Source organism: Pelodiscus sinensis, chromosome 16 (genome assembly GCF_052426305.1).
Source record: "Pelodiscus sinensis isolate ZL-2025 chromosome 16, ASM5242630v1, whole genome shotgun sequence".
Classification (NCBI taxonomy): Eukaryota; Metazoa; Chordata; order Testudines; family Trionychidae; genus Pelodiscus; species Pelodiscus sinensis.
The window spans coordinates 12,375,718-12,396,535 of record NC_143067.1 but is presented as its reverse complement, the minus strand read 5'-3'; the positions used below and the strand labels follow the sequence as shown (position 1 = coordinate 12,396,535).

Below are 20,818 nucleotides of genomic sequence, written 5' to 3'. Positions count from 1 at the left end.
TCTGTAGAACCCTGCAAATCATCAAATATTTGCTTTATATCCTCAGGTATCTGCATACACAGAAATGGATGGGAGTATCCTCAGCTCATTTTTGCAGATATGGATGCAGCTTTAAATTTTGTATCTAGGGCCCTGCAAATTTGTGGATGTCCATTTTATATCCACGGGTGCCTGCATCTGCTGATGTGGTTGTAGATATCTGTAGATCATTTTTACAGATGTGGATGCAATTACCAACTTTGTACCTGTGCAGGGCTCTAGCCATCTGATGTATTAGACTTCTAAGGCTAAGTATTTAAGTTAAACATTACCTTGACCAATCTGATGAGGTAACTGGCTCTGCGGGCATGGGGAAGTGAGTGAGTGTGATATATCTTGACTTTAGCAAAGCTTTTGATACCCACAGTATTCTTGCCAGCAAATTAAGGAAATATGGATTGGATAAATGGCCTGTAATGTGGATAGAAAGCTGGCTAGATTGTCAGGCCCAACGGGTAATGATCAGTGGCTCGATGTCTGGTTGGTGGTCAGTATCAAGTGGAGTGCCCCAAGGATCGGTTCTAGGGCTGGTTTTATTAAACACCTTAATTAATGACCTGGATGAGAGGATGGTTTGCACCCTCAGCAAGTTTGTGGATGACACTATAAGATAGGGGGAGAGGTAGATACGTTGGAGGGTAGGGATAGGGTCCAGAGTGACCTAGATAGAGGATTGGGCCAAAAGAAATCTGATGAGGTTCAACAAGGACAAGTGCAGAATCCAAATCATTGTTACATGCTTGGGACCGACTGGCTAGGAAGCAGTTCAGCAGAAAAGGACCTGGGGATTACAGTGGATGAGAAGCTGGATATGAGTCAATAGTGTGCCCTTGTAGCCAAGAAGGCTAATGGCATATTAGGGTGCATTAGGAGGAGCATTTCCAGCAGATCTAGAGAAGTGATTATTCCTCTTTTTTTTGGCATTAGTGAGGGCCAGTTCTGGGCACCCTACTACAGAAAGGATGTGAACACATTGGAGAGAGTCCCATGGAAGGGAACCAAAATGATTAGGGGGCTGAAGATGAGGGATTTGGGCTTATTTAGTCTGCACAAGCAAAGAGTGGGGGGGGGGGGATTTGATAGCAGCCTTCAACTTCCTGAAGGGAGGTTCCAAAAAGGATGGAGAGAGGCTGTTCTCAGTAGTGACGGATGGCAGAACGAGGAGCAATGGTCTCAAGCTACAGTGGGGGATGTCTAGGTTGCATATTAGGAAAAACTATTTTGCTAGGAGGGTGATGAAGCACTGGGATGGGTTACCTAGGGAGGTGGTGGACTCTCCATCCCTAGAGGTTTTTAAGTCTCGGCTTGACAAAGCCTTGACTGGTATGATTTAATTGGGGTTGGTCCTGCTTTGGGCAGGGGGCTGGACTCGATGACCTCCTAAGGGCTCTTCCAGTCCTATGATTCCATGATACTATCAAACGTGCTTAACTTGAGGTCAATGGGACTTAAGTATGTACATAAAGTAAAGCTTGGACAGAAGCACTTTTCTGAATAGATATGACATTATTCACATCTAAGCACATAAGAACATAAGAACATAAGAACGGCCATACTGAGTCAGACCAAAGGTCCATCTAGCCCAGTATCCTGTCTGCCAACAGTGGCCAATACCAGATGTCCCAGAGGGAGGGAATACAACAGATAATCATCATGTGATCCCTCCCCTGTAATCCATTTCCAGACAGACAGGCTACGTCTACACTGGCCCCTTCTCCGGAAGAGGCATGCTAATTTCAAACTTTGGAATAGGGAAATCCGCGGGGGATTTAAATATCCCCCACGGGATTTAAATAAACATGTCCGCCGCTTTTTTTCCGGCTTGGGGAAAAGCCGGAAAAAAGCGTCTAGACTGGCGCAATCCTCTGGAATAAAGCCCTTTTCCGAAGGATCTCTTATTCCTACTTTCAGGTAAGAATAAGAGATCCTCCGGAAAAGGGCTTTATTCCGGAGGATCGCGCCAGTCTAGACACTTTTTTTACAGCTTTTCCCCAAGCCGGAAAAAAAGCGGTGGACATGTTTATTTAAATCCCGCGGGGGATATTTAAATCCCCCACGGATTTCCCTATTCCAAAGTTTGAAATTAGCATGCCTCTTCCGGAGAAGGGGCCAGTGTAGACGTAGCCACAGAGTCTAGGGGCACCATTCCTATCCATCCTGGCTAATAGCCATTGATGGACCTAATCTCCATGAATCTATCTATATTTTTGAGCCCTATTAAAATCCTAGTCTTCACCACTAGTTCCACAAGTTGACTATGCACTGAGTGAAGAAAAATTTCCTTTTGTTTATTTTAAACCTGCTGCCTATTAATTTCATTTGGAGACCCCTAGTTATTATATTGTGGGAATTAGTAAATAACTTTTCCTTATTCAACTTTTCCACATCAGTCCTGATTTTATATAGATACATGTTTAAATATTTTGTTGAATTAGGATTTACAATACCTAACAGCTCTGAAAAGGAGATTATCACATTAATGAACATTGGGTTTTTCTGGTTAAATTCGCCTGACAAAGGATAGAGGTCCATGTATAGCTTATGCTTAAGGAGATCTGTTGGAATAAGAAAAACACTACTAATATTAAAGTCCGGATGTGATGTGCTGTGCTTTAAGAAACACATTTGCCAGGCTTATTGCATTACAGTTGCTGTTAGTACCACTTTTAACTTTAACAACATGCTCTCAACACCCGGCAACCTAAACCTATTTATGCACCAGCCAAATGTTACATGAGTGGCTGACACACAGCCTCCCTGAACTGTTCCTACAATGAGCTTTAGCTCAGACTTCGCAGGACCAAGAACACGGTTCAGTCCCAATGGTTGCTGATCCCAGACCACACTGCTGAGATTGGTAACAGATCAGTGCCTGTCTTAGTGATAGCTTCTGTGACGAGAACCTAGATGTAGACCTCCAATGCATTTCACATGGAATAGATTGTGAGACGACTTTCTTGGGGTTGCGAAAACAATGAGGCACCCAAATAAACCTCTAAGGTGCCACAAGACTCCTCATTTTGCAGACACAGACTCACATGGCTACCCCTCTGAGACTTTTGTGGCTGTAATACCCACACTGGATCTCTACAAGGGACTTGTAGGTAAACACCTCCATGTCCCTTCAGCCATCCAGTAAATTCTGCTTTCTTAATCCTGCACTAGCAGAGGAATGACATCGCAAAGCCCTGCTACACAGCCACCTCTTCCACAACATGCCTTTTACACAGTAGGTGTTAGGAGAATGAGCAGGGCACAAATGCATGGCCCTGACTTCAACCCGGTTTTCCCGAAGAGAGAGTTTCTCCAGTTCAGGGGTAGTCTCTGCTTGGAATCTATAATGAGATTTCATTCTATTTAGAATGCTTGAGTGCTGCAAAGGAGCTGTAATGCACTGGACAATCTGGCCCCTTATTCTTACAAATAATGGAACAAATTTAGGCCTGAGCAGGGACCAAAAATTCCCCAGATCCTAGGGAAATGAGGAGTCAACAAGTTGCTTCACCCTCCCTTGCTGCCTCTATCAGATAGAGACAGCAAAAGGGGGAAAGAGAGGGTATTTCAAACGTCAGCACCGCACGGAGCCCGGGGTATGGGCTCTGTGCAGCGCTGCTGCTTTGAAATGCCGTGGCGGCATTTCAAAAGAGCAGCACCGCACAACTGATCCTGGGCTCCACGTGGCGCTTCCCCTTTGAAACACTGCCAAGGTGGAGCTCGGGGACAGCAGGGAACTCCCCAGCTGGCCCCAGGCTGTGGTATTTCCATAGAATCCAGAGTCATTTGGGGAGTCCCCAGCTGACCCCGGCTCCATGTGGCATTACAAAGCGGCAGCACCTTATGGAGCTGGGATCAGCAGGGAACTCTGAGTCCTTTGCTGACCCCAGCCTCCAAGTGGGTGCTGCCGCTTTGAAATGCAGAAGAGCCCCCACTGGAGACTCTTGTGCATTTCAAAGCTGGCACTTCACGTGGAGCCCAGGGCCAGCGGGCGCTTCTGTTTTGAAATGCACAAGAGAGGGCTCTTATGCATTTCAAAGGAGCAATGTGGAAGTGCCTGTCGACTCCTCAACTAATAAATGAATCGATATTTAACATCCTTAGGATGGAGCATAGAAGTCGTCAACTTTTAGCACACATGCAAGCTGATACTGATTTGTTTTCCTCCATCCTTTGCAAATTAAACCCTCTCCTCCAGAGTTAATCTACAGGAAGGATTTGGGAGGGGGAAAGTCCAATTTAACACTGGTTTTGCAAAATTCATGTGTCTTGTTTACAGGGAGAGTGAAGTCATTATATTAGCGTATCTACAGTCAGCATTTGGCCCAAAGTGTTTAAATCCCAAAAATTGGTTAAATTAATTAATTTAAATGATCTGCATTGTTTGCAGACAAGAGTACGTAGGCGCAGTTACCAAAACTACCTTGTCCCAAGAGACCATCTTGGTTATGCCAATCTTGCGGCCTTCTGAGATGAAGGGGGGGCCACTCATATGGCCCACTCACTAGCCTAGGTTACCCACTGCTAATTTAAAATCTTTGTGCATGGCAATTGAATATAAGTCTAACTATGTATCTTGCATATCATTTTGTGCCTGTTAATAAATGCACAATCAAACCTGGGCTGCAGACAGGTAAGAAAGGACTGTTCTGTTGAGGCCCTTTAAGTCATATCACTCCAGTTACCAAGGCTGTAATATCTAGTTCCTTCTACTTAGTCTAGAAATAGAAAAAAGGACAGTTTTAATGGTGGGACTGGAACACTTCAATGGAAAGTCATCTGCTTTATGCATCCATAAAGGTACATTGTTAGAGAAGCAGTACAATCCAGTGGTTAGAGTTCAGACCTAAGAGTATGAGACAAGATTATAGTTTCTATCTCCCATTCTGCCACAGGCTTGCTGCATGACTCACAGGCAGGTCACCTCCATCTGTGTTTCAATTTCCCTATCTTTAAAATGCAGATGATAATATCTTTCTCAGTGGAAGAATTAATTAGTAAATGTTTGTGAAGAGGTTTAATATCCTTGGAGGAAAGATGTGCTGAAAGTGCCCATTTCAAAGCCTACTATGCTCCATGGCATAAAATGAAAATTGAAGTGCCGAGGAAAGAAAATCTAGTATGCTTAGCTGTATTAATAGTGTTTGCACAGAAACATTACACAACGTGGCTGTGTTAACATAATGAACATTAATTAACTGAAGCTTCTATTCAAATCATCTTTACTGTACCACTATTAGTAATACCTTCTTAGTGTAGATTCTAGTAATGAATGCATATTTGTATAACACAGTATAAACTCATTATATACTTGTGGGATCTCTTGCACCTGAAGCTCATTGTTCTTATCTGACAGTGAAAGCCCTGCTGATGTAAACAAAAACCATTTCATGTTCTCCTGGCTCTGAATAGGCTCATCCCTGTTAATCGGTTTGTTTGTTAATTGTGTAATTTACAAGTTTAGACTGATTTTGAAGAGCAACAGAGATCATAGAATCATAGACCCATAGAGCTGGAAGAGGCCTCAGAAGATCTCAGGTTGTGGCACTAACAATTTAAACAAGGTACAGGCAGTCCCCGGGTTACGTACAAGATAGGGACTATAGGTTTGTTCTTAAGTTGAATTTGTATGTAAGTCGGAACTGGCTCCAGATTCAGCTTCTGCCACTGAAACTGACCAGGGGCTGACTACAGGAAGCCGGAGGCAGAGTTGCTCTGCCCCCAGCTTCCTGGAATCAGCCTGATCAGTTTCAACAGCTGCTGAATCTGGAGCCTGGGACAGAACAGCTGGGGCGCTGCCCAGTAGGTTCCCACAGGACCAACCCAGCAGCACCCCAGCTGCTCTACCCGAGGCGTCCCGCAACAAAAGCCTGGTCTGCTGGGGGGGGCGCCCTAGCGCCCAGGCGGCGGCTTTGCTCGGGTGTCCCTGGTCTGCTGGGGGGGTCCAGCGGCTTTGCTGGACCCCCCCCCCAGCAGACCAGGGAGACCGGGAGAAGCTTTTCTCGTCCCGGAGGACACGGGTGGCGACCTATTTGTAGAGAAAAGCCCTATTCGTAAGTCGGGGACTACCTGTCCAGTTAAAAACATACAAGATACTATAAAATTCAATATAAATACAGCAAAATAGTAGCAAATAAGCTGTAGTCATAGCAGCCCTAATGAGACAGTGAGCACAGAGTACCAATAGCGCAGTGTTTCTTAAACTTTTTAAGACCGTGGAACACCAAACAATATTTTTTTTTATGAGAAACACCAAGGATTTTTTGTTGAGGAAAAACAAATAAAAGAGGCCAGGGAAAAGTTGAGCAGGGTCGGGGAGAAAATTATTGAGCAAAAACCAAAACAAAAAGTCACCTGCCCTTTTAAGGGTGGCCATTTTTAACTCTGTTGTTCTCCGCGGCACACCTCCGACTGCCTCGCGGCACACCGGTGTACCGCGGAACATAGTTTAAAAAACACTGCAATAACTTGTTAAGTGCTCAAAACACTGGATTCAGAGGGTCTTATTGTAATTAATAAAGTCTCATCCTCTATTCATTTAGTCCTGTGAATAATTTTAGTGGCAGGTGTGCTTGCAGTTGTACAAATGGCTGGGGTCCAGGTACATACTGTGGTGGCTAGCCAGTGCTGAAGTTCATGCTGCCACACTGCTATTGGTACACTCGCTTATTAGACTATAGCTAGTTCTGATGTGTCCAGGTGTGCTGCCATCACACATTTGGCTGCAATGTAGATGCATCCAGAGCCATCCTTACACTTTATGGGGCCCGATGCAATTCAGTCCTGCCCCCGTGGCTTCTGCCAGGGATCTGGGGCTTCCTACTCCCTCCCGCCCCACCCCACCCCACACAGAGATTCCCCTGCCTCATGGCCCGTGCAGCTTCTACTGTAGCTGGAGTGGAGCCACTGAGGTCAGCTTCTTTCTAATCTAGTCTGGCAACAGGGAGCCTCAGTCCACACTAGCAGTTGCTGGACCCAAAGAATACATGGTGAGGGGTCAAGGAGAAGCCCTACTGCACCGGCAGGAGAAAGCAGCTGAGGGAAAGGGGCTGAAGAGGAACCAGGCAGGTGGTGACAGGGCTACGCCCAAGGCATACAACTACACATGGCTGAATAGGGGCACCTGAAAATTTGGTGCCCCAAATTTTTGGGTACCCTCCTCAGCCATGTATTTTTGCATATGCCATGGGATGACCCTGGATATGTCCAAAGCATACATATAGGCTTAGCTATAGGCACCTTGTTATATGCACTTTGAAATCTGTAAGCAAGCTAAGCAGCCATTTTGTGTTCACTTCAATAAATTTACCAAGACAGCATGCATACTTTGCTCTCTCCTAAAGGTTTACCTCTTGTTCTTCTTTGTTCTGTTGTTCTTTTAATCTAAAATAGGGATCATTCAGACTGGAAATATATATTTATAAGGAAATATGAAATTGTCAATACATTTGAATATCACTGTTATGTAACTATGTTAGCTCATAGTTGGAAAACAGAAAAACTGCTCTGAACAAGTTATTAATTGGGAAAAATTAATAGTTTCTATTAACAGTGTGATTTAATACCTGGATAGCATTATTATGTGGCTTGAATAAAAGATGCTATATGAAATATGGCTACATTGTACTGGAATTTAAGGCATTATTTCCAGATGATAGAAGGCCACAAAAATAAAATTGAGGAATAACTTTCCCATAAAGATTCTAAAGTGGAAAATTGAGCTCTCTTTTTCATATCCACATATATACAGATTTCCCAGCTTGACTGCCTCTGCTCTTTTGCTGTGTAGTATGTGTTATTTGATACCACAGTTCTCCCAGCAGGCAGGGGATACTTCAGTTGGGGCTCCACCCCTAGCCTCTCTGTCGCCAGTAAGAGAGAAGAGAGAGAAATAGAAATCACTTGGAAAGGAACAGAGAGAAAAAGTAAGTGCAGAGAAAATGGAACGGCAATAACATTCTCCAAGGTAAAACTGATTTTTGTACATTTGGTTATTTTTTCTACAACAATACTTTAATTCCTTAATTTGTTAGTGAAATGTATTTTGGGGAAAGGGGAAGGAGATCTTTTGACATGGCGTAAGTTTCTAAAAGTTTACAGATTTTACTGTTTAAACTGTGATTTGTATTCTTTTTAGATATCTCAACAATGCAGCTGAGGTCTAAATATGTGTCTGTGAAAGTGGAATCCCACAGTTAGCATATGTTAGCAAGGTCATTATTATTAGCTTCTGGGATTCCAGTTAAAAAATGAAGCGATAAAAGATTTATTGAATAATAATACTGTACTCATATAAAAATTCCTCATATCCAGATTGGTTTGGAATAATGTAGAATCTAAATATAAAGAAGCAGGAGTCCCCTGCTGAAATGTAGCTTTCAAAAACAGATACAAAGTGATTATTGACTAAAAAAGATTTTGTTTTAATGATTTTAGTAGATCGATTCCCTAAGCAAATTGTATAATTTATCCTTCAACATCTTTAGCCCATCCAAACACACCATTCTGTAGTGACTACATTGAGAAGCAATTAATATAGAAAATATATTTTGGAATAATGCCTGCTTACAACAAATGAAGTAATTTGTGTATTCTAAATATGATCTAAAAGTGCCTCAAGAACCCAAAATATCATTTCGTTGAAGATGTGTGCACTGTAATTAGGGTTGTGAACTATTTTGGTGACATGGCCTTACATGGGGCCCATCTAAGAATCTGGAACAAAAAAGTTTATGAACTTTTTAGCTTTCCTTCTGCAATGCCAAATGCATAGGAGTTTAAACATCAGTATTTCTAAAGAGAGAGAAAAATATTTTCATCCAATTTCTTTCAGAATTGAAAAAAGTGATTTCAATTTAAAAAAATTTTTTCATGCTGAATGTCTTTTTAAATACTTATTTGATAGAGCTGTTTCAAAAGTGGGGGAAACGGAATCACCGGAAATTATAAGAAGTCCCATTTATGGCTGTTTATCAGGCAGCATCTAATTTTCATCTCAGTAAATGCCCCACTTCTGTATTGGGCTACATAAAAAGCTATTTTTTGCTGCTGAAAATAGCTTCAGTGCAAATGAAAGTAATTTGTAAAATTTGTACCTAAAAGTTGCAAAAGTTATGCTTCACTTTTACTTTCACTATTACACAAAATTTGCTTCCTAATAGAAACATCATATTTTATTTGTTCTAAAAGCATTTGCTTGTATTTGTATAAACAGAAAAGGCTGATAACATTTTTGCTCTTTTCAGCAGATTTATTTCCCAAGATAGACAGTAGTGTACTTAAATTTGCAGATTTTGATATGGAAGAAAAAAGTATTAAAGAAAAACACAATCTTTGCTGAAGAGTTAGAAAAAATACAGTTGTGTTACTTTGTGCAAAGATACGTTTAAACTCAAAGGAGTGGGGCCTAATTCTTGATCCTTACCCAGGTTTTGCACCTGTGTAACTCTAGGGACATCAGAGAAGATACTCTACATTGTTTAAATCCACATGAGAGGAGACTTAGGTCTAGGTAGGCTCATATGTAGACTATTTTTGATTCCTGGGATTGACATTATGCCACTGTCCTGATGAACAGCATGGGATAGTAATGTAATTGGAATATTTTGTCTTGCTGAATCATTTGGGTTGATAACTAAAAAGAATTGTGTATGCATGTATATGTATGGAAGACTGATTTGGTTCTTTTTAGTATTGTTTATCTTTAACATTACTCATTTGCTCTTAAGATAAAGATATATCAATGTGCTTTCTACTTGCTCCAGATTCTTTGTTTAATCATAAGAACCTACCATAAACCGTAGATAGTTTTGCCAGTTGCAATCCCTGAGAGCCCAAAAAATCTAATAAATAAATGGAATGAGAGTTTAGCAGTAAGCATCTTGTATGCATATATGTGGATACATTAACTTTATTGTAACAGACATGAGAAAGAACCATAAATATAGCTACAAACTGTATATTTTTGTGAGAAGTATACCTTGGTTTTAAAGAATGAAATAAGTTGGTTTCACGCATTAGGAAAACTTCTTTTTCTCTGTAAATCTGCTCTGTGATATCCAAGAATCTCCAGAAGAGTGGATGTAACCCAGAGAATTTGGCCTATTGTGTCAGCTGTGTGTGTATTTCCAATGTTTCCACTATTTAGGGCTCAAAATAGTTTTCCTGTGGCTTTGGCTGCACAGCTACAAGGATAACTCTCAGTGCTGAAAGTGGAAAAGTGGACATCCAACTCAGAGTTTTTCCAACAAATTTCTGTAATAACTATAATGTGGCATGTTAGACCTCCCCACCATCCCATATATGGAATGTGTCCCACACAGATGTCAGAAACTTTCAAAACTGAGCATACTCGGGAAAGCATATTGACATTTCGGAGTGACAACCTTTCAGAAGAGACTACAGCCAGTCCCCGAGTTGTGAACAGTCGAATTACGACCGTTCGCAGTTACGACCCAAGCTGTCGTAAATGACGGACCCCGAATTACGAACACGACCCATGCTTAAGAACAGCACGGTCGCGTGTAACTCTATGGGGTCCGACTTACGAACAAACCAAGTTATGACCAATTGCTTGGTTCGTAACCGGGTTGTAAGTTGAGAAGAGGCTTTATATCCTCCCTGTAGTCTATAACCTTGGAAGTTATACCCACAGGGTTCTGTGCCTGACACACAATAGAGTATGCATGTAGAGGAGCCATAAGGTATGCAAGTTGCTGCTTTCAAGGGAAGTTGGTAATGCGACATCCAATGACCAGTTGCCAACATTGGTATATTAGTGAATTTGCACAAAATACAAAAAACACCAGACACGTGACGATTGTTGTCTTGCTCCCAATGGCTTAAAAATCTGCAACAGGGCTTAAACCTTAAATAAAAGGGGGGAAAGGAACAATGAGCTTACCTGAGTAGAATAATTGGATAGGAAGTTTATAATGATGTGGAATTAATTTCCCTTGTGTATTACAGCTTTCTATAACTTCCATTTCATGATCCTTCCTTTCTCTTCTCAGTGATTTAGAGCATAGCTTTGCAACCTGGTGGACACAAACAGCTCAGGTAGAGTTGTAAGTGTAACCATCCTTCTAGTCCCTATGGCCACAAAGGTCTTAAAATTCTAGAAATATGGTATAGAACATGTGAGAACACGGTATAGAAAAGGTTGAGAACTGTTGATTTAGAGTTAATAAAAGTGAGAATATACAGTGGTTCTCTCAATGAAAGCTAAGAGGGGTGTAGAATGAAGGATGAGCTATGCAGTGAACAACATTGGATGGATATACAGAGGAATCAACCACTTCTAAATTCCTCTCTCTTTTATTCTGAGTTAAGTAAATGGAACATTTTGTCTGCTCTTCCAGGAAGTTTTCTTCTCTTTAAGGCCACATCCAATTAACAGTGTTTTGCTGCAGCAAGAATCTTTCTTTAACAGGAACTGGATCATGTGATAATACAGAAATTGTAAACAGTATTCAAACAAAGGTCCTGCTTGTTAGTAGCTTCTTCTGCGACCTACTCTGTCCTTGGTCTGCTCTATGCTTCACTTCCCATGGCTTTGATTAGTATTTTTGTGCTTAAAACACACAATTTAATTTTCCAACTTTATCTGCTGAGTATTGCACTTTCACCGCCTTTCAGATATATCTGCATGGATATCTCATAAATAGCTCATGAACATCTTCTGTGTGCTTTTCATTACAGAGAAGACCATTGGTGTGCAATTAAGGATAGTCATATTAATCTTGCCATAATGTCCCTTACTTGTAACATCTTCATTAATACTTCGGCATGCTTGGTCCAAGTCATTTTTTCAGTCAACTAATAACAAAATGTTTGTGGCTTTGATGATATTCATAGATATAACATTAGTTTCTCCTCCACTGCACTGCAACCTCATTTAATACCTAGTTTCACACATCAATAGTACCAGCACACAAGAACATGCTGTTGCTCCTCCTCCCCCTTACTGCTCAGTGGGCATTTGTCATTCATCATTAAATAGCCAGAAAGTGGGCAATAATAGCAACGATAATGTGGAAATGTTGTCTATTAATGCCAGGATTTTTCTTCACATTGGGATAGGTCATAGGGAAATAACAGTACTGTACCTATTGCTCCAACTAACTTTAAATGGATTTTGTTACATTTTGTGGTTCTGTTCTCCCAGAACGTCCATACCACGCCTGCTGATGTGGGGGGAGGAACATCTGCCCAGGGGCCCAGTGATTCAAAGGGGCCTGGGGCTCCTGGCACCTGCTGCTGCTACTGCAGCAGTGGTTGGGTTCTGGGCCCTTTCAATCACCACCAGAGCCCCATGTAGCACTCAGAGCCTAAGGGAATGGGCTCCAGTCAGTGCTGGGGTGGGGCAGCGTGGTCTGGGTAGCACAGAAGGCCAGCTGCCCTGGCCCCACTTTTCTACCTGAGACCCCACCCCTTCTGGGAGCACAGAACTGGGTCTCCCTCCTTTGTCCAGGCAACCAATGAATCTGTCGGCTCACTTGATCCACACTATGCTACTATAGAACTCATGGGACATAATCGGACTCATTGCCCTTAGTAGCCCATAATCCACCACAGATGGGCGGTTAAACATTTTACTCCATATTTTGAAAACTCTTGTAAAACATGTGGGAAGAAAGGAAAGTCTAAGACGTACCAACCCTCTGTATTTACTTTCTTGCTGGGCAGTAGCTCCTCATTGTGCATTGTGCTTGTTTTCATCATACAATGAATTGTAGAGTTACCTGAAAAGATGAAAAGGACAACAACAACAACAACAACAACAACAACAAAAGAACAGCAACTCCCTCCCTACTCCTTAGGCTCTCCTCAAAAGTTGATGCTACTCCTCTGCACAGACAACTCATAAGTGACAGTTGCTCCTCACCATAACACTTCCGGATTTAAGTGATATGTTTGCCCTTCTATTCCGGGTATACTATTCCCCTCAGCCAAAACAGAGATGGATTATTTCAAATTCCTCTCCCCTCACTCCTTTTTTTTTCTCTTAATCCCTCTTTCTCCCCTCTTCTCCAAACAAGCAGCAATGAGAGGGCGTATGCTTATAGACTTCATGGCCTGAAGGATGCATTGTGATAATTGAGTCTGACCTCCCGTGTAAGGCAAGCCAGAGAACTCCGCCAAAGCAATTCCTAGAGCATTTTTTAAGAAAAACATCTAGTCTTGACTTAAAAATTATATCAGTGATGGAGAATCTACTATGATGCTTGGTAAATTGTTCCAATGGTTAACTACCTCACTGCCAAAATGTATGCTTTATTTCCAGTATGATTTGATTAGCTTCAACATCCAGCCATTGGTTCATATTGGACCTTTTTTTTTTTTTTGCTAGGTTTAAGAGTCTTTTATTAAATATTTGTCCCCAGTGTAGACATCTGTAGCCTGTAATCAAATCATCCCTTAACCTTTCTTAGTTAAGCAAAACAGATGATTGAGATCCTTGAGTCTGTCACTACAAGGTATGAAACGTAATAGAGAGGTAGCCATGTTAGTCTGATCTTGGTAAATCAAAAGGAAAAGAAAATCTGAAGTGGGTCTGTCCCATTAAAGCTCATCACCTAATAAATTATCTTGTTAGTCTTTAAAGTGCTACATAATTTTTTCCCTTTTGTTTTATTTCAAGGCATGTTTTCTATTCCTTTAGTCATTCTTGTAGCTCTTCTCTGAACCCTCTCCAATTTATCAACATCCTCCTTGAACTGTGGATCATAGTCACACGAGTGCCAAAAATGGAAGTAAAATAACCACTCTACTTGAGATTCCCATTTAGGCAGCCTAGGATTGCATTAACTCTTTTGGTTACTGTGTCACATTGGGATCTCACATTCAGCTAATTATGTATAATGTGATCCTCACAAATCTTTTTCAGTGCCACTGCTTACCAGGACAGAGTCCTTCATCCTCTAAGCATGACTTACATTCTTGTTCCTAGATGTAAATATTTATACTTAGCCAAATTAGAACCCTTAGGCTATGTCTAGACTACATCCCTTTTTCGTAAAAGGGATGTAAATTAGACGTATCACAATTGCTAATGAAGTGGGGATTTAAATCTCCCCTGCTTCATTAGCATAAAAATGGCTGCCGCTTTTTTTCGGCACGGAGCTTTGCCGGAAAAATGCGCCAGTCTAGACGCTGATCTTGCGGAAAATAAAGCCTTTCTGAAAGATCCCTTATCCCTTATATCATTACTCTCCCAATTTTTGTGTCATCTACCAATTTTATCAGTGAGGATTTGGGGTTTTCTTGTAAGCCATTGCTATATTTAGTAGTGTAGGGCCAAGAAGCCTGTAGGACTCAACTGGAAAGGGAAACTCACCTATTTGAGGATGAGTCTCCATGAGAAATTCCAGTCATCCCTATGCTATCCTATTCTTCCCACTCCCTTCTGCTTCTAAGCTAGTTTGAAGAATACCCCATCCTGGCCTTGCAAGGATCAACCAGTTACTTAACACGGTTGTAAAATGGTTTAGAAAATGTGTAGTGGAAACATGTTGACTTTTTTTAAACTGTTTCCCACAACCAGCAGTTTAAAAGTTCAATTTAATCAGTGAAGTCATATTAGGAGTCACAAGAAGGCAAAGTTTTTGTAATTAGTAACCTTTTTGGAGACAGTTTCCTTGTGATACAAACATCATATTTAGTTATCAAACTGCTTAGTGCCCAAACAAACAAAATGAAAGGTTCAGATCAAAATTAGGAAGAGAAGATCAAAATAATATGACTTGAAATGTACGTTATGTATAATAATTCTAGGCCTGATCTTTCCATTGATTTCAATGGGCTTTGGATCAGACCCTATGGCATTGTATTAATAATAATTAATAATTGTTATTACTGTAGCACCTAGTAGCCTTAGTCATGGACCAGAATCCCATTTGTACAAAGACAGAACAAAAAAGTCAGTCCCTGAGTTAGACTTCATGTGAAGGGGCAGAGACTATAAACTCTGACAGGGATGGTTTTAAGAGACAGCTATCACAGTGATTAGTCCTCTTTACTAAGATTGCAGGACTCTATTAGCAAATGGAACTGGGATCATCAGAAAACAATTTCCTGAGTTTAGGGAGCACAAGAACCAGATTTTTATAAATGTGCATTTGCTATTGCTTCTGCAGAATCTGAACTCTCAATTACCAATTAAATGTTTGTATGCCTAGATGTTCAACTAGTGATATCTATGCAAATAACTACAATTGCATGCCTGAATTTCTAAAAGTTTGGCCAGTATGAAAAAATAGTAGATCAACTTTTTGGGGCAGTCAGATGGTTTCTGTTAACAGTACATTCAGGGTGACTTGAGTCCACTTGTTGCATGTTTGATATTAACTTATATTATTTATGATGGAAGTTCTGAGGCATAGGAAGGAAGGAAAACTTATGAAGTACTAGATCAGAGGTCAGCCAATCTGGATTTATATTATGACTGAGGTGGTCTACTGTTTTTTTAACAGTGCTTTTGTAAGGGCCTTAACAATGTAAAAAACTTGAATGAATGTATATAAAATGTCATTTCTTCCTCCATTGACTGGAAGGGGATAGTTCACTTTGCACTCAGACTATGTCTAAACTACGTGTCCAGGGAACGTGTCTGCTCTTCCGACATTTTTTGCAGAAGAGTAGACACACTCTTTTGGAAGCCCTGTCTTCCTTGTGCCTCGGAAGGGCTCTTCCAAAAGAGGAGGTTTTTCTGAAATTTGGCCCAGTGTAGATGGGCCAAATTTCAGAAAAGCCTCTTCCGACAAAACTATCGGAAAAAGGTACGCAAATTGCGGAGCACAATTTGAGTACCTTTTTTTCTGATAGAAAACAGCAGTCTAGACATAGCCTCAGTCTTTGGACACTTGAATTTTGTTAACATTTTTTCTCATTGAATAATTCTCTGCCTCTACTGCAAAACAAGGAGAGAGACTTTCCTTTCTCTTTCTGGACTATATTTCTCATTGGCTTGCTCCAAAATATTGAGGTTATACTTCAAAATATACTTCACAGATGTTATGTGGTTCAAGTAGAATACCCAACTCAACCACCTCTGTAGGTTTAAATTAAGAATTGCATAGCTCATATATTTTCTCTCCCTCTCAACCCCCCAATTTAGAGTGATTTAACCCTGTCCATCAGCAACAGGGCTCTGGCATTTTTGTTTTAAGAAACACATAGTATTTCTATTATATATTTCATCAGGCTGTGTAAGACCGTATTCAGTAACTCTTCCATATGAGTACATTTTGTTTCATGGAGATATGGCTGGCACATGAACAACACCTAAAATGCCTGCTGCTTATTTGTTGTTCACTTCATTAATTAAGCTCAACAAAAGGGTTGGAAAAGGCCCAGCTTTTTTGCTGTTGTTCCATTTTCAGACTGGTTGGCCAAGCCAGAACAATTGTTATCCTAATGGCTACAAAGAAGGTGATGCAGCTCTGTCTGTTCAAAGTTATTTTATTTTCACAGAATATGGTGCTGGAACAATTTTGATAGTGAGAGCCATTGAACCAAACTGCAAACCCTGTATATAATGGAAACCACTTCAAGCCGGGGTACTGCATTACCTCCCACACCAGTAGTTCCAGCACTTATGGGAATAGCTATTTTATTATTTAATTCATACTTCTAACAATAGATTGATAAGCTACTTCTATAGTAAGAATTTTGTAACTATAGTTTAATTTCTGCAAAATAAATATTAGAATATTATTTCTTCAACCCTGTCATTGCTGAAGAGATGTTTTATCAAGGAAGTTTTTCTCCACACTTACTACATTGCAATAGAAACATACCTAGGGAATTACAGGGTGGCCCCACTATAAGTTGCCCCGATATACATCCGTTCCACATTAAAGTTGTTGACGTTTGTAGAAACTGATGCGTTATAAGTTCTCCCATTCTCCGCTATAAGTCGTAAGAAACACTCTCCCCAATTTGCATAAATGGAAGTCAGCCATGGGAAAAAGATTCCTCACTTTAAGTTGTTTCACTATAAGTCCAAGTTTTTTGGAATGTATCTTGGACTTACAGCGAGGACAGCCTGTACTTGACCTTTGTGGGTGTGACTACACAGCAATTGAACACCCCAGATTGGCCTGTGTCTGCTGACTTGGGCTCCTTGTGCTGCAGAGCTGTAAAATTGTATTGTACAGGTATAAGGATCCTACAATGGAGAGAGACCCAGAATCTGTGCTCCAGCCAGAGACCAAACATCAACATTGCAATTTTACAGCCCCAAAGGCCAAGCTCCACAAGCCCAAGTCAGCTAACATAAGCTAGACGTGGGTGTTTAATTGCAATATAGACATAGCCTGTGTCTGTCTAGTCACAACAAGCTAAGGGAAATCATTCTGCTGAAGATTTTTATTTGCACTATACATAAGCCTGAGCCACAGAGTTTGGATCTGGATCCAATTTTTTTAAGAGCTCAGGTGTTTGAATCTGAAGTATAAGTTTGGCACACTGCAAATGCAGTAGAATGACACAATTGAGTTTGGCTGGGTTTATCATTTAGTTCAATTTCTTATTTACACAAATATGTGGGTCTTTTGTTTACCAATATATACTATAATCCCCATTATATTTTTCTGTTTCTCTATTTTCCAATGAATATGTTGTTCTGTTCTATGACTATCTTCTTTTGTTTTCCTGTAATATTCTAGCAGCTGTTGAATTGCTATAGTACTTCAAGAAAGGGATCTGTCCATTTACATTTCAAGGAAATATCTGTGAGAAAAGTATGGGATACAATTTAATTTTACAGGACACTATCCCACTGAAAATAAGCGGCAGAACGGCTCTTGCGCAAGAGGGGTTTTTTGCGCAAGAAGGAGCAGTGTAAACTGCTCCTTCTTGCGCAAAAGCCCCTTGTGCATAAATGGCGGCTCATTAGATTTGCATATCTTCTTGTGCAAGAATGAGCAATGTAGACATAGCCCTGCTCCAACTGATGGCAGTTTGTTGTTCACAGCCAATGAGAGCTGTGTGGAACTAGTGGCCAGCAAGTCCCTGTGGCCTGCGCTACTTCCCACAGCTCCCATTGGCCAGGAATGGTGAACCGCAGCCAATGGAGCTGCGGGCAGCCACACTTATGAACATAAGATAAAAAGCCTGCATGGCAGCCTGCCACTAGTTTACCCTGATGAACCAGGTGCGGCCCACAGTCCACAGGTTGTCCACCTCTTGATTGGGGTAGAGCATTCAGAAATTAAAGAGAAGTCCCCCATCCACTGGTTTTACAATACTCAGTTTGCTGGTGGTAAAAACAGCCCATGGAAGCACTTTTCGATGAGGGGAGGAGGAGGAATGAGGTAGCTAAACTACATCCTCCATGCGCACCAGGGCAGTACCTTGACATTTAAAATGTTCCTTTTTCATGTTTTGTCAAAAATGCAATGTTCTACCCCAAAAAAAATTAATTTGTTTTGGATGGAAAATACACACCCTGCTCTAAAGATTTTTGCCCTTCCCCATCCCCCTTCAGTTCTCCTGTCACCTTCACTGCTTTTCACCCTTACTTCACCTGGCCCTAGCTCCTTTTCAACACTCCCCCAACTCTCCTCTTTTCCCACAGCCCCTCCTGCTCCAATGCCGCTTCCAGACTCCCAGCAAATCTCCCCGCCCCCGCCCTCCCAGCAAATCTCCCCCTCCTGCCACTGCCCCTCCCCCTCCCAGCTAATCCCCTCCAGCGGGCCACGCGCCCTCCCTGGCTTCGCCCTGACCAGAGCCCCTCCTCACGCCCCCGCCTCTCCCAGCCCCGCCCCCTCTCGCTGGGATTGGCTCCGAGCCCTCCCTGCAGCCGCCTGCGCGCGCTCGCCTGCCCCGCCCCGCGGTTCACATCCGGGGCTCTGCGCCCGGCGCTGCCCCAGCAGAGGCGCCGTGTGTCCCGCGTTAGCGGGGCCCGAGTAAAGTTTGGTTGAGAGCGAGGCGGGGGCCTTGCGCTCCACGGCCGCTCGCCGCGCGTCCGGTAAGCGCGGGCAGCAGCCCTTCGCCGGGGGCGGGGCTCGGCAGCGTGCCCGGGCCCGCGGGGGGCTCTCGGAGAACTCCCGGGGGTGGGCGGAGCTGGCCTGTCCCGTCCCGTCCCGGGGAGACGGCGAGTTTGGTTTCTTGGCCGAGCTGGGAGGGAGGGTTCTGAGGGTTGCTTTGCGGAGCGGGGCTGAGGAGGTTTGGGTTGCGAGGGGGCTGGGTGGCGGTGGGGGGCTGAGGAGGGTTGGGTGGCGGGGGGCTGGGTGGCGGTGGGGGGCTGAGGAGGGTTGGGTTGCAGGGGGGCTGAGGAGGGGAGGGTTGGGTGGCGGGGGGGGGCTGAGGAGGGGAGGGTGGCGGGGGGGCTGGGTGGCGGTGGGGGGCTGAGGAGGGTTGGGTTGCAGGGGGGCTGGTGGCAGGGGGCTGAGGAGGGTTGGGTGGCGGGGGGGGGCTGAGGAGGGTTGGGTGGCGGGGGGCTGGGTGGCGGTGGGGGGCTGAGGAGGGTTGGGTTGCAGGGGGGCTGAGTGGCAGGGGGGCTGAGGAGGGGAGGGTTGGGTGGCGGGGCTGAGGAGGGTTGGGTTGTGGGGGGCAGCTGCGGGGGGGGAGAGACTGAGGAGGGTTGGGTTGCGGGGGAAGGAACTGCTTTAGAGGTTGGCAGCGCTGAGGAGGGTTGGGTTGGAGGTAGATGAGGATTGACTCTACCTGGGGTTGTTCTGAGGAGGGTTGGGAGGGAGACCTGGGGGGAGGGGCGGTCTGAGGGTTGGTGTGCTGGGGGGGGGGAGAGCTGTGTTAGGGGGCTGAGGAGGGTTGGGTTGCGGAGGGGAACTGGGTGAGGAGGGTTAGGTTGTGGTGGGGGGGAGAGCTGAGGAGGGTCGGGGAGCTGTGGGGTGCTGAAAAGGGTTGGGTTGCGGCGGGAAGGAGGAGAGCTGAGGAGGGTTGGGGGGCTGAGGAGGGTTGGGGGGGGGCTGAGGAGGGTTGGGTTGCGGCGGGGAGGAGAGCTGAGGAGGGTTGGGGAGCTGTGGGGGGCTGAGGAGGGTTGGGTTGCGGCAGGGGAGGAGAGCTGAGGAGGGTTGGAGAGCTGTGGGGGGCTGAGGAGGGTTGGGTTGTGGGGGAGGAACTGCTTTGGAAGTTTGGGGTGCTGAGGAGGGTTGGGTTGGAGATAGGTGAAGATTGACTCTGCCTAGGTTGTGCTGAAGATGGTTGGGAGGGGGTGGGGCTTGTGGACTGCCCAGGGATAGCTGGAAGCTGATGAAGCTGGGGGAAGTTGTGGATTCCTCGTGGAGAGTTTAAGTGAAAGTCCAGTATTTTTTTTCCCCCTAGTAATGTGTGTAGGGAGGAAGTGTCCCTGCTCTGCAGGATTTGTCAAGGCTTAACAATGATTCAGTGGCTGCAGAATAACTTAACAAACTTAGGTGTCTGAGCAGAAAGCAGAGGAGTTCAGGGACAAATAAGAAAGATGACAGACACTTCAGTATGAGGAAAATGGAAAGAGTTGGGACTGTTTTGTTTAGGGAAAAGACTTAAGATGGGACAGGAGGTGAGTAAAGTATGATCAGTTGTACCTGTTGATGCTGTAAGGCAATGGGATGTTTAGTGAAATTGCAGATCAGCTCACTTAACTCTGATAAAAGGTATTGTGTTACATGTACATAGCTGTGAAACTCCTTTCCTTATTGTTGAAGCTTAAGGTTGAACAACTTTTTAAAAAGATGAGAAAATAAGTTGTAGTATTATGGTCTACAATGTAAACAGGGCTTTATAAACTAAGCGTGTTAAATATCGACTAATTGACTAAATGCGTAGTCAATGCGTTTTG

General features: G+C 43.3%; 1 protein-coding gene across 4 annotated transcripts in view; it reads left to right on the top strand.

The window, feature by feature from the left end:
* The first annotated feature begins 7,884 nt into the window (after positions 1-7,884).
* The window catches only part of SMAD5 (SMAD family member 5), a 40,828-nt gene continuing 27,894 nt past the window's right edge, over positions 7,885-20,818 (top strand). For 2 of the 4 annotated variants that reach the window (XM_075900440.2, XM_075900438.2), the window contains exon 1: positions 18,851-19,006. The gene's annotated coding sequence lies outside the window, so the exon portion shown is untranslated. Of the gene's footprint in view, positions 8,000-18,850; positions 19,007-20,225; positions 20,540-20,818 lie in introns of those variants that run through there. The other 2 variants (XM_006116021.5, XM_025181192.3) reach the window with 2 other exon arrangements.